The sequence below is a fragment of the Monodon monoceros genome, unplaced genomic scaffold, assembly GCF_005190385.1.
Source record: "Monodon monoceros isolate NGI ecotype Baffin Bay Population unplaced genomic scaffold, NGI_Narwhal_1 Super_Scaffold_16, whole genome shotgun sequence".
Lineage (NCBI taxonomy): Eukaryota > Metazoa > Chordata > Mammalia > Artiodactyla > Monodontidae > Monodon > Monodon monoceros.
Window position 1 is genome coordinate 94,913,417 of NW_021703772.1, and position 12,556 is coordinate 94,925,972.

The window sequence follows — 12,556 nt, forward strand, 5'->3', positions numbered from 1 at the left end:
TCCCAATTGTTTTTCTTACAGAGTTAAGTTTGTAAATTATAATAATTGCTAAAGGACACTGCTTGTAGAATAGAAGTAAAGATGCTTACTAGGATGGAGTTGTATATTTCATCACGTCCTATCAAGACAGAACTGATAACAAAATTACAGAGGAAGAAAATAACACAGTGGGGTTAAAATAGTGAAAGCCCTGGCAGCTGATGGTCAAGGCCAGGCTTACCTGGTGAACAGTGACTCATTTTCAGCACTTCCATCACTTGTGAACAATAATGTTAGGTTCAAGGAAGAAAGATGTTTGGGATTGATTCACAAAAATGCAACAGTGTCTGCTGGTGTTACTAAGTGTTCTTCATTTCTTTCCATATTTGTCCCATGTACCATATTTCAGATAATTGCTCAGTTACAAACTTAGAAAACACAACTCTGTCCACACAGCCAAGTCCATTGTTTCTCAGCATCACTTATCAAGTTTTATGTGAATTATGTTAATCTTTATAACAACTCATGGAGCAGATTTTACTATACCCATTTTATAGAAGAAGAAGACAAGACTCTGAAAAGTTAGGTAACATGTCCACCAGAAGGCACGACTGAGTAGAGTCAGTCAGGATTAAATGGAAAGTTTTCTGGACTCCAGAGCCCAGAATATTTCTCCTATGCTGTGTTGCCTACCCCAGGAAGAAATGAAGATCAGAAACCACTCTGAAGATATGGGGATATATGTATATGTATAGCTGATTCACTTTGTTATAAAGCAGAAACTAACACACCATTGTAAAGCAATTATACTCCAATAAAGATGTTTAAAAAATAAAAAATAAAATGAACGCTGAAAAAAAAAAAAAGAAACCACTATGAAAAGCACACTAAAGACTAAAGGGGAGGGCTTCCCTGGTGGCGCAGTGGTTGAGAGTCCGCCTGCCAATGCAGGGGACACAGGTTCGTGCCCCGGTCCGGGAAAATCCCACATGCCGCGGAGCAGCTGGGCCCGTGAGCCATGGCTGCTGAGCCTGCACGTCCGGAGCCTGTGCTCCGCGGCGGGAGAGGCCACAGCAGTGAGGGGCCCGCGTACCGCAAAAAAAAAAAAAACTAAAACTAAAGGGGATACTTAAGTTACTACAGATAAACTACATTTCCTGACCTATTCAAATTGAAAATTATAAGCAGCAAAATAACAATTGTGTATGTAAACCTTGTAAAGCTGAGACCCATGTGATTCAGTCTTGGAGCAGCTCTCTGTAAAATAAACAAATGAATTTTTTCCTGCCCAGGACCTGATCTACCTTTAATGGCTTGGGAATTATCCAGTATGTAATCCTGAGTGACTCCTAACACTCCTACATTAATGATTGTTGTTCCATCACAGATAATTTTTAACTTTAACTTTTAAACTTAAACTCTTTAGTTTCCTTTGCTTATAAAGGAAGTTTCTGTATTTCAGATCCTATTAGTCACTTGCATTTTTAAAGGAAAGATGCCTTCTCTTGGAAGACAAGTTGGTCCCAGTATGAAGTCAAATGACACTTGAGAATGTTAGTGTTCACAAACTGCATACCTTAAAATGATATAGGATATATATATATATATATATATATATTTTTTTTTTTTTTTTTTATTTTTTTTTTTTTTTTTTTTGCGGTACGCGGGCCTCTCACTGTTGTGGCCCCTACCGTTGCGGAGCACAGGCTCTGGACGCGCAGACTTAGCAGCCATGGCTCACGGGCCCAGCCGCTCCGCGGCATGTGGGATCCTCCCGGACCGGGGCACGAACCGGTGTCCCCTGCATCGGCAGGCGGACTCCCAACCACTGCGCCACCAGGGAAGCCCTAGGATCTTTTTAAAATAATCATAATGCTTAAGATGACATTATATGTAAAAACAGGGGAGTTAGGTTTCTTCCTATGTATGATTGTATTAATGGTGCTTTATTAGTTTCCAGTTGCTGCTGTAACAAATTACCACAAATTTGGTGGCTTAAAATAATACAAAGGTATTATCATATACAGTCCTGGAGGTCAGAAGTTCAAAACGAGTATTAAGGGGATAAAATCAAGGTGTCAGCAGAGCTGGTTCCTTCTGGAGGATCTAAGAGAGAATCTATTCCTTGCTTCTTCTAGCTTCTAGAGGCCGCAGCGTCCCTTAGCCACTGGCTACGCAACTCCAATCTCTGCTTCTGTCATCCCATCACTTTCTCACTACCTCTGTCTTAGAAGAACCCTGTGATTATATTTAGGGACCATTTAGATAATACAGGATGATCATCCCACCTAAAGATCCTTAATAGTCATAGCCGCAAAGTCCCTTTTGCCATATAACGTAAGAGTCACAGGTTCCAGAGATTAGGCTGTGAACATCTTTGGAGGATCCTCACTCAGCTCACCACAGTCTGCCTCCTGGACCCCAAAGATTTACATGCATCCCACATCAAAATACATTCACCCTTTTCCAACACGCCCCAACATCTCAACTCATTACAGCATCAACTCAAAGTTCAGAATCTCTTCGAATATTATCAGTTCAACAGTCCCGCATCACAGACATTTCCTCCATCAGACAAGAGGTTTCTGCGCAGACTTTCCCCGGATAAATCTATGAGGTGGCTGGCTGAGGAGTTTGATGAGCCACATGCGTAATCTCGTCAAAGACAAAATACTGAAATATACATACATTATTCCCAGGCTCTAGCAAAAAATTGTGCAGCCACATCCTTGGCTTTCTCTCCAGCGCATGCTTTCCTGACAGTAAATCTCCTACTTTTAGCCAAAATCTGGACAGGCTGAGAATTTCCAAAAGTCACTTAGTCCTGGTTCTATTTGCCTAATCGTACTTTTATCAATTTATCTCTTTCTTCTTGCATTTTACTACAAGCAATAAGAATAAGCCATGTGACACCCTTCACCACTTTGCTTGGAAATCTCTTCAGTCAAATATCTAAGTTCATCACTGCCAAATTCTTCTTTCCGTGTAAATAGAGGACACAATTCACCTAACCTTTCTGCCACTAGATAGCAAGAATCCTCTTTCCTCCAATTTCTAATAACATATTCCTCATTTCCTCCCAAGCCCTCACCAGCAGTCTTTAATATCTATATTTCTACTAACAGTGTATTCAAGGCAATCTTAAACTTCTTCCATAATCCACCAATTATCCAATTCCAAAGTCACTTCCACATTTTGAGGTATTTGTTACAGCAGCACCTCACACCCAGATACCAGCAAAATCTGTACTGGTTTTCGATTGCGGATCTAACAAATTACCACAAACGTAGTGGCTTAATACAACAGAAATTTATTCTCTTACAATTTCGAGGTGAGAAGTCTAAAATCAAGGTGTTGACAGGGCTGCGTTTCTCCTGGAGGCTTTAGAGGACATTCTGTTTCCTTGCCCCTTCCAACTTCTGGAAGTTGTCTTCCGTCCTTGGCTCCTTTCCTCCCTCTGCTACCATTGTGCCTCATCCTTCTTCTAACTCTAATCTCTTACCTCACTCTTACATTGGACCCTTGAGGTTACATTGGGCAAATCCAGAAAATCCAGGATAATCTCTCCATCTCAAAATCCTTAATCACATCTGTAAAGTCCCTTTTGCCATATGAGGTAATATTCAAAGGTTGCAGAGACTAGGATGTAACATCTCTGTGGTGCTTTTTTCAGCCTATCCCAGGCCTCAGTTCTTCACCCCTCCTTGGAACTGGGCAGTGCCCTCTCTCTGAGAGGGGGGTGTCCTCTTCACCCGTGGACTCTGAGCTTGGCCCTGTGACTCGCTTTGGCTAATAGAAAGAGGCAAGTGATGCCCTCAAATGGTCTTTCACATTTTCTACTGTCTTTGAGCTCTTGCCATTGCTATGAGAAGGAATGTTTCCATCAGTTTAGCCCAGTGGCCCCATGAGATAGATGAGGGATGTGTGGAGCAAGGCTGCCCCAGCCAAACTCAGCTTAGAGTGGAGCCTCCAGCTGCTCCGCAGACAAAAGAATAAGCCCAGTTAAGAGTGGACAGTTTCTGCAGCTAACCCTCAAATGTGAGAAATAAATGCTTATTGTTGAATGCCATTGACCGCAGGGTGATTCGTTAAGCAGCAAATACAATTCTTTTGTTTCCACAATAACTTTAAGGCCTAAGGAAAAACTACCAACGCCCATCCAATTGTTCAGAATACCTAGAGTCGTGCATTTTAACACACGCACACACATACACACACCAGACTTCATTTTATAGAGTACCAAACAATTTTTTTAGTGCTTTGTAAAAACTGCTTCCAAAGAAAATGTCATGTGGGCCGAAGCAAAGAGGAATCAGAGAAAAATTGGAGAAGGCAGTGATTTAAACCAGTGGGACCACCTTTCTTGGAGCATCCCCCAACAGATTAAATTATGAGGGAGGGTATTTACTGAAACTGGTTTCCTAAAGGCCTAAAAATTCTGTAAAGAACACCTTCAGGGCTTCCCTGGTGGCACAGTGGTTGAGAGTCCGCCTGCCGATGCAGGGGACACGGGTTCGTTTCCCGGTCCGGGAAGATCCCACATGCCGAGGAGCGGCTGGGCCTGTGAGCCATGGCCGCTGAGCCTGCGCATCCGGAGCCAGTGCTCCGCAACGGGAGAGGCCACAACAGTGAGAGGCCCGCATACCGAAAAACAAAAAAAAAAGAAAAAAAAGAACACCTTCAGGTAATGCACGTTGACTCTTTTCCTTGTTTTACAAACTTTGCAAATTAGAAAGCATTTCCCAAAGAGTTCTTTGCAAACCTAATTTGGCAGTCTTAACTGATGTTGCTGTTGTGTGTGTGTAGCCATCGCGTGCTGAGAGCAGATTGAGTACATCTCTTCCCAACTCCACATTCAGTGATTCATTGACATCAGGTGACAAGTAGTAATGAGCCTTGGTGGAGTATTTACACCATGGAGATCTTGCTTCAGTTCTGGATGTGTGCATTGAGTCATAATAGAAATGGTAGTTTTTACACTTGGGTCATGGTCAAAAGCTCTGAAGGCCATGGCTCGCATAGTGATTGAGTAAACTTCAACTCCCCGCAGTACTAACAGTCTATCTGTGCAAAACATTTTTGCCCCGGAAGCGAAGTTTGACATGGCAGCAAAGCAAATGGTAACATTACCCACATTAATTTGGAAACAGGCATTTTTCTGTGGCTGTTTCTGCCATGCGTGTTCAGGTTTCTGTGTTTTTCTTTGTCCTCTGTCCAGCTGCAGGAGCTGGGGGGCAGTGTGTGTGTGTGGGTAGTTCATCCTAATGCTTCAGGCTACAAGTTATAATGCATGTTGATAATAAGAAAAGAATGGGTGTTTTGTCTGGATAACTTCAAAAGATGGTGGTGGTCCCTGCAGCCCTTCTCTCAGACCATGCCAGCTCCTGAACAATGTCATTCTTTTTTTTAAAATTTATTTATTTAATTTATTTTTGGCTGTGTTGGGTCTTCGTTGCTGCGCGCGGGCTTTCTCTAGTTGTGGCGAGCAGGGGCTACTCTTCGTTGTGGCACGTGGGCTTCTCACTGCGGTGGCTTCTCTTGTAGCGGAGCACGGGCTCTAAGCACTTGGGCTCAGTAGTTGTGGTTCGCGGGCTTTAGAGCACAGGCTCAATAGTTGTGGTGCATGGGCTTAGCTCCTCCCCGGCATGTGGGATCTTCCCGGACCAGGGCTCGAACCCGTGTCCCCTGCATTAGCAGGCGGATTCTTAACCACTGCGCCGCAGAGAAAGCCCCTAAGCAGTGTCATTCTTGAGTGAGATGGGAGATAGAATTGGCTTTGAACCATGCTGGTGGCCCTTGTCTGCAGCCAGCAGGCCCTTGCACAGCAGTTGGAGAGACCTTATGCTCCAGAATAATTCACCAGCTCACCTGGGCTGGGAACTAGAAGTAAATCCAGTTGGCATTGCTATGAAGGTTGGAACAATCTCTGTGTCAGACAAGAATCTTAAAAGCTACTTTTGAGTATCCATCCTTATGAGGAGGCTGAGATGTTGTTCTTCTTTGAATTTCCCATATTTTATGAAACACATCGTATGTCTGGATAAACATACTCAACGTTCTGCTTTTGCTTTACGACTTTCTGTGCATTCCAAGCCTCAGACATATTTAGGGCCTTGGTGTTTCTCCTTGTCCATTTTACTGAGCTTCCCACTTTCACTGTAGCAGAAGTTCAAACGGGGCACTGTGGGGAGATGCTGATGTAAAAGGAACCTTCCTGGAGTCATATGGTGCAAACCATCTCCACAGCCCTTAGTCAAAGTTTGCTTCCTACGCCCCTCCACCCCACCCCTTACACACACAATGAGGGTGGCATTGGCAGGACTTTACCCACACCTCAGTCTCCAAAACCTCACTGTTTGATTTGATCAGTTGACTAGTCACCCTGGCTTAAATAGCTATGCAGATGCAGTATCAAGTCAACACCTCCCTTACTCACCCTCACAACTTCCAACTAGATTGGTGCCATTGAGCCGCTCCTGTAGGGGAGCATGCGAGGTCCACTTGTGTCGGTGCTCCCAGAAAGCAACACTTAGCCAAGGAAAGCCTAAAAAATAACAGTAACAATGGAAGGTCTAGCCGTCATCAGAGCTAATTCTATACACCAGACATCACTCTTGGGGATTTACATCTATTAAATCACACAATTCCTCTGAAATGGGTGCTATTAGCATCACTTTACAATTGAAGAAAACCAAGGTTAACTAACCTATGGCTTGCATATAATTAGCCCTCGAGAAATACTGGGTTTGTTGAATTAATGTACAACTGATTGAATTAAAATGGGAGTCCAATTCACACTGGGATAGTGAAGAAAGAGAGGGGCATTTGAAACGGGAAGGGTGGGATGTTCGATCTTGACTTTTTACCTAGTGCGGGTCTCACATAACTTTTATAGCCATAATAAGAAAGAAGAGAAAAGAAAAAGCTTCAGAGTTAATATCTTGCTGGCAAACTGGGTCATAGTGAAGCTGGGGGTATTCAAATTGTTCTTCTCTCTAGGGAGGCACACTACATAAATTAATACACTGAACCATGGCCTGAAGGGCCCCGAGGCTTTAATAAATAAAGAGCTGCACTGGGCCAAATAAGAACATAACACTGCCAAATGTCCCGATGTCTCAGTTACAATAACAATGTTTCCTGGGCCCGGGCCAGAGAGCAGCTCAGAGAACATTAAAGAATTTTTGTGCTCCTCTTAAATTCCTCTTTGATTGAAGAGACAACTTTGGCATCTCCCAAAAGCAAAGTAGACATCTCCAGTCTGCTTAAGGTTCCTTCCTGACTCCAGCTTGAAAGGCTATTTCTGGAGACTTTCTCTCTGCACTGTTTTCTCTTCTGTGACTTCTCCATTTATTTAGGACAAAAAAACAGCTGGTGTTAAAGGGATAATTCTGCTGAGTATGGTAGGGTCTTTGTGAACAAGATCTCTTTTATAGAGAAAAAGAGGGTAATTCTTGGGATGAATTCCCCCTACTCCACTACATAATATCAGAATATTTGAGTAAGGAGGGACCTTAGAAGTTATCTAATCTCTTATTTTAAGGATAAAAAACTAAGATCCAGAGTGGTGATCAAACTCGCTCAAGGTCAGAGAGCAGGGCAAAAATTGGTTTAGGGTTCCAGTGTGGTGCTTTACTCAGTCAGCACTCCCTGTTCTTTGAAATATCTCTAACTTTCAATCGGAAGATTGAAAAAAAAACTTTGAAAAGAATGAAAATTTCAAAGGATCGAAATTTCACCATTTACAGCACCATGGATGGAATCGGAGGGCATTATGCTAAGTGAAATAAGTCAGACAGAGAAAGACAAATACTGTATGATATCACTTATATGTGGTACCTAAAAAATAAACAAACTAGTGAATATAACAAAAAAGAAGCAGACACACAGATATAGAGAACAAACTAGTGGTTACAGCGGAGGGGTGGGGAGGAGAAACATAGAGGTGGAGGAATGGAAGGTACAAACTATTGAGTGAAAGATAGGCTACACGAATGTACTGTACAACACGGGGAATATACCCAATATTTTGTAATAACTGTGCGTGGAGTGTAACCTTTAAAAACTGTATTAAAAAACTTACTAGGAAATATACACAATAAAATATTGATCACAAAACAAGAAGCTACTGCAGTAAATAATCCATATGGGAGATGATGACTCTGAAATAAGGAGGGATGGCAGAAATGAAGAGGCAAAGACAGGGACTTCCCTGATGGTCCAGTGGTTGACTCCATGCTTCCACTGCAAGGGGTGTGGGTTCGATCCCTGGTCCGGGAAATAAGCTCACGCATGTTGCCGCATGGGCAAAAAAAAAAAAAAAAAAAAAAAAGAGAGCCAAAGACAGATGAGACATATATAGGAGGTGGACCCAAAGGGCTGCAGTGATGGATTGGATGAGTAGAGAGGGAGTGATCAGAAACTAGCCAGCCACAGACAGTCTCTAGAGCAGCGTTTCTCAAGGCTTCCTCAGCACCATGGATATTTTTAGCCAGACAATTGTTAGGAGGAAGTGTGTAGCTATCCCAGACATTTTAGGATGTTTGGCATCATCACAGGTCTTTACCCACTAGATTCCAGTACCACATCCTGCCTCTCCCGAGTTATGACAACCAAAAGTGTCTTAAGACATTGCCAAAGGTCAGAGTGGGATTGCAGAGGGGAGCAAAATCGTCACCAGTAATGTTTCTCAACACTTGGTCTGAAGACCAGCAGCTTTGGCATCACCAGGAACCTTGTTAGAAAGGCATTTTCTAGAGCCCCAAACCAGATCTACTAAGTCAGAAACTCCAAGGTGGAGCCCCACAAGCTTTGTTTGAATGAGCCCTCCCAGGGAACTTTGGGAACCAGTGGTACCAGAGAGGAGGGAGGAGGATGAGGTTGAGGTTAGAGGCTATGGACTGGATTGGGTACTTCAGACCCAAAGAGGGTGTGTCCTAGACGGAGATTAGGTGACTCCTAGTCACCCTGGCTAAAACAGGTCAGATCACTTTTTCCTGAAGCTTGGGTGTAAGGGATGGAGAGAGAGTTAGAAGATCATGCAGGGTCCAAAGATGGTGATTTACTTTTCGGACTTGGCTTAAATATGCACACAAGTGTAGTCCAAAGAGCCAGCCAGGACAGGGCTTAAAAGCTGCAAAAGGGAGAAGTAGGTCTAAGAGAGAGTAGTTCAGAAGAAAGTGAAGTTCATGGGTAAACAATGCAAAACATCAAAGAACACAGTGGCAAGGACCATTATGTGGTTTAGACCACAGTCTCAGCGGAGAGGTATGGAAAAGTTCATTATTCAGGTTCAAAGTCAGCCTTGGCAATGTGCCTGGATCCTGCAAGGGTCTCAGTGAAGACTCAGGCCTGGTCTACATTCATGCAAAATACCTACCTTTTCAGGCCAAGGACAAAGAACTGAGTCCTCAATTATTCAGACATACCAATTAAAAGGGTTTCCTTTGTTTAATGAGTTTCATTGCTCAAATTAAGAAGTTCTTTTCCCACCTTATCGATCCATTTATCTTGCACACAGATCCCGCTTCAGTGGCCTAGAAAATTCAAATTCATAAATCACTGTAGAGTCCTGGACTCTTGGTGTGAGAGAGTACCTTAAGAGGTGAGCCGGCCTCTGCCCTCTCTTTGGGCAGGTAAGGCCTATTTATGCCCACCTTCACAGGTAATTCAACTGAGTGCCCAAGAGAGAAAGAGATTTGCTCAAGGAAACAGAGTCACCTTGTTAGTATGTTAAACATTAAATGATTGTTCTTGATAATGACGACTCCGTGGCGGGGTGTCTGAGCGTTATCAGGGCATAGACCATAACTGACAATTACAGGATGGTGAATACAAATCCTGAAACAAACAATGTTGTTGAGAAAACAACTAGTTAATGCTACACAACTGGAAAGACCCCATGGACCAAAGAGGTAAATTCTCAGGCTCTTTGTTGCACTCGCAGCTCCCTTAAGGACCTCCTTCCAGTGAATCATCATGCTGGTGCCCTCTGAGCCTCTTTTCCTCCTAACCTCGGCAGATAGGATAAGAAGTAGACACCTGATCTAAGCACAACCAGGTTACAGGCTCTGCAAAATCTCTGTTCAAACAGAGACTTCACTGATCAGCTGGACCAATCAGATTTCCTCTCTTTGGACTTTGAAATGCAGCTGAAAGCAGAAAGGTGGTTAGTTGGCAACGTGAGCACAGTAGAGACAGGCTTGGAGAGAGGAGAAAGAAACCTTGTCACACTGATGATGGAGCGCTAGAGTAAGGCTCAGCATGATCTAGGCACTGGTGTTGCTTTGGATTCAGAGCAAACCCTGAGCTCCTGACTCTGGAAGCCCAGTTGCCTCAGGATCCTGGTACTGTCGCTGTTCCTGGGCTAACATAAGAACAAACATGAGACTATGATTCCAACCAAACCAAACCGAAAAACAAAACAAAAACAAAACAAACAAACAAACTTTCTTCCTTCCTTGAGGGATCTGGAATCTCTGTTGCTTACAACCAGATATGCCTGGCCTGGCATTCCACTCTAGAAGCCCCATCCCTGGTGCAGCCCCAGCACATACATATCCTAAAATGAGGCCAGAGAATCCCAAGCAAAATCTCCATGTCCTAGTCCATAGAAAACCTTCTATCAAAGGAATATGTTCAGAGGGAAGGAAGGCCAGTTGATCCATGGTTGTCCTCTGTACTTGCAGTACAGACAATGCAGCTAAGGTTAGTGATAATAGTAATGTCTGTGGAGGAGAGGGTAAGAGGCAGTGTCTAGCCAGCAGGATTCTCAACAAAGTTTCCAGTAACATACTTACCCCCTTTTCCTTCCATCAACCAATGCTGGGTGGGCAAGATCTGTTCTTTGCCCTCAAGAACTCACTGTCTAGTGGGAAAACAAATATGCAGGCAAGAAAATGCGATACAATGTGATAGGTGCTCTTATTGTTGCAAATACAGGGGAAGTGAGAGGATACATTGAAGACAGGAGGGAGGAGAGGGCCATTCCCACAGAGAGAAGGTCACGTGTAAAGTCCTGGAGGCAGGAAGCGTGGCAAGTCTGGGGAATGGCAGCCAGTGCTCTCCGGGAAGGCACAGGATGAGGGAGCTGGGGAATGTCAGAGGTGGATGGGGCCAGGGCAGGTCACGATGAAACTCATCACAGATTCCCAAACTTTCTCACTTCCCTGCTCTCTCAGCATGTGAGTTACTTTTTCATGGTGCCCTGAGGCCAAAAGAAATATCTAACAATTCCAAGTATTAAGTAGCTGGGTTTAAGCAGTTGAATAGGTATTTATGTCCTAACAATTATTGCCGCTCAAAAAAATACACATAAAAGAAAAATGCATGTTTCCGTTCTATTCTTAAAAGATCACGATTAATTATGAACAGGATACATGTACCTGTTGGACACGGCACGGTTTCTCAAAACTGGAAATCAGGTTGGACTCTGCCACCTCATTTTCTGCTTCACCTTGAATTTGGGTGATATTTCCTTTTCATCATCGATACCACCCGAAACCCAGCTTGGCAAAGTCATAATGTTATCAAAAAGAACGAGTTGGGTGGAATGCTGAACTGTGAGCTTTCTCAGGCTGGCGTCCCTCAATGTCGAGGACTGCTGCCTTTCCCTCAAAAAATGTAAACTATCCTGGGTTCCCCTGAGAGTTCCCTATGTGCTCTGAGGCACCCCAGAGCCCAATACGGGAATCCTGGGACTATGATATGGTTCCTGGTTTCCAAAAGAGGTATAGCAATGAAACCACAAAACTGTAAACTTGGAGTTAATACCAGGATACTAAGCAATTATTGATACGATTGGTGAAAGATAGAGGAACTCCTTGGACACAGGCAAAGTAAATGGGGAGAAGGAACACAGGAAGGTAGAGATGATAGCGAAGGAGATCCTGTGTGCCGGTGAGGTTATTATTAACCCTCTCTGAACGGGTTTGGCTTCTGTTACCCCATAATAACACTCAGTCTGGGTGGGAGGAGGAAGGATGTGGGCTCGAATCAGTCAGCCCCCTCCCAGGTCTGAACGTGGCAAGGGGTTCTTGGATGAGCCCTCACACTGCCCTTTGTTGCTTTGGTGGTGGTACGCTGTGTGTGTGCAGGCACCTTTCTGTTTCAGGTAAACACAAAAGCACTGAAATAATTGCTGTGGACTCCAGGCCTTTTCCACTCCAATCCCCAGCTTTTCATCCATTGTGAGTGGAATTCCAGGATTTCCAAAGGACTGTAGCAGCAATGAATGTCAGAGGAGACGGAAGAAATGAAGAAAAAAAAAAAGAGAGAGAGAGAGAAAATGTCAGCAGGCAGCAAAGAAAGAACTTACCTGGAATGGAAAGACCCCCTCAGTGAAGGAGATAGAGGAGAGAACGCCTGACCTTTATTCACGGGAGACGAGATACAGTCAAAAGAGCGATGCCTTGAAAAGAAAGGGGCATGAGAGCCCTGGAGAGAGAGGGGCATTTTCCTGTCACTTGGACAGTGGTAGCATTATTGAGTCCCTGCCCACGTTGCCTCTGACAGGAATTGTCTCTCTGAGCCTCCTGAGGAATGGGTAGAGATGCCCCTAGTAAGAACAGGCAGAGGG